General features: G+C 44.8%; 1 protein-coding gene across 3 annotated transcripts in view; it reads left to right on the forward strand.

The window, feature by feature from the left end:
* tle2a (TLE family member 2, transcriptional corepressor a) overlaps positions 1-2,169 on the forward strand; it is a 39,149-nt gene that overhangs the window by 18,619 nt on the left and 18,361 nt on the right. The gene's annotated exons all lie outside the window — the stretch shown is intronic.

The raw sequence follows: 2,169 nt of genomic DNA on the forward strand, positions 1-2,169 counted from the left end.
CTGCAGCCCTGCTCACACTGATCAATGTTCTGTTCTTGAATTATAGTTCTGTGAACACAGAGATTCAAACACTGGAAAGGAAGAAGTTGACATCATTTCTACAATACCCAGCAGCCTGTTCAAACATGAAGACTAAAAATGCAGTCTGCACATTTCTACAAAGTACAGGGTCTTAATTAGTGTGTGTGTGTGTGTGTGTGTGTGTGTGTGTGTGTGTGTGTGTGTGTGTGTGTGTGTGTGTGTGTGTGTGTGTGTGTGTGTGTGTGTGTGTGTGGCAGGTTTGTGTGGGTGTGCAAAATGTACGTGTGCTCACACGTGCGTTTTGGTTCTGTGTGCCTACATGCCTTCAGTATATGCTGTAAGTATGTTGGTTTAGTGTGTGTGTGTGTGTGTGTGTGTGTGCGCACGCACACACACACACACACACACACCTAAATGCTTGTGTGTGTGTGTGTGTGTGGGGGTGTGTGTGTGTGTGTGTGTGTGTGTGTGTGTGTGTGTGTGTGTGTGTGTGTGTGTGTGTGTGTGTGTTCAGTAGCAGTGCAGCACTGACAGAGCTGTCTGAAGGCTGGCAGGCTGCAGATTTGTAGCGCATTCGGCTGATCATCTTATCTCCTGTCACCGCCAGTGAAAGATTGGAGGAACCGAGCGCACCGTGACACACACACACACACACACACACCACACACACCCACACACACACACACACGCACAGTAATGTTTCCTTTTTTCTTTCTCTCTCTCTCTTACTCACTCACTCACTCTTGTTTTTTTCTCTGTGTTGCTGTGTCTTTCTCTCCATCCTCCAAACCCTCTCTCTTAGTAAATGGGGCTGAGCCAAAGACTAATTATTAAAGACAATCATTTCGACATGAAATACCCACTTCCTGCTCACCGCGCTCCTCCCCTCTCTCTCTCTCTCATTTTCTTCCCCCCTCTTTTATGCTCCTACAGAGTCACATAATGACACACACACACACACACACACACACACACACACAGTAATTTCATTCCTTGAAGTCCATTTTGTGGGGAATGGTTATGTCTTTCTGAGTGCGACCTTGGGGTCTTTCCTGTAAGCACAAGGTGTGTGTGTGTGTGTGTGTGTGTGTGTGTGTGTGTGTGTGTGTGTGTGTGTGCGCGCGCTGCAACCTTGTAGTCTAGAGCGCCTTGCCAAAAAACAAGGGACATATTTTACGTTTTCTTTTTTCCCGGACTCTTTAGTTCTATTTGATAGCAGGGCTGTCTGCTGCTCATTTGCTCAACATAAACATAATGTGATGAGCCATGGTGGTTTTGTTCGGACCACAAACGGTCATTTTCAAGCACCTTAAAGCGAGAACAAATTCTATTCTGTAAGAGAGCATGCACCCATGAACCGGACGTTATCATTAAACATATTGCATGGAGCTAAAATGAGTTGATACATTGATCGGTGGATCTACAGAAAATGATCAACAATATGTTGTTTCATGTATTTTATGGCTTTGTTAGATCTTGAAGAGAGATGAGAAATGAGAGGAGAGAGATGGAGAACGACATGTAACAAAGGTCCCGAGACAGACTTGAGCTGTCGGGACAGTTTTGATCATTTAATTGTTGAAGTTGTTCATTAAACATTAGGCTGACGTAGTCATCGTGACGTCACCCATTGGTTTGTGGACTGCCGTATTGAAGCCTCGAGTTTGACGATTTCACTGTCACCAGTTTGGAATACAGCCGTCGACATGTTGTTTTCTTGGCAACCAATGAATGGAAGTTGCCATATTTGAAATGCGGGAGAGTGACGTAGTGAGTCTGGTAGTGGCAGCGACCTGTCAATCACAGTAAGGCCGCCCTAAAGTTTACTCTACTTTATGGTCTATTTTACTCTAAACTGGACAATAATTTACGTAATGAACATCGTGCTGTATTGAAGAAGACTTGAAACTGAAGCCATTGAGACAATAAGCTCATGTTCACAATGTGTACTGAGGTAATAAATCAAGTAAGAATCATTTTCTCACAGACTTCCATACAATCTGACTTCTTTTGCAACCGGAGGAGCCGCCCCTGCTGGTCCGTAGAGCGACTGCAAGTTTTAAGACGCCTTCGAATTGGCGTCAGTCGGGAGAACCGGAGGTTGGCGCCTGCTCAAATGTGAAGATTTTATACGTTTCTCTGCGTTAT

This window comes from Cebidichthys violaceus, unplaced genomic scaffold (assembly GCF_023349555.1).
Source record: "Cebidichthys violaceus isolate CVI_PGR_0920_01 unplaced genomic scaffold, fCebVio1.0.p SCAF_13, whole genome shotgun sequence".
In the NCBI taxonomy this organism is placed as follows: Eukaryota; Metazoa; Chordata; class Actinopteri; order Perciformes; family Stichaeidae; genus Cebidichthys; species Cebidichthys violaceus.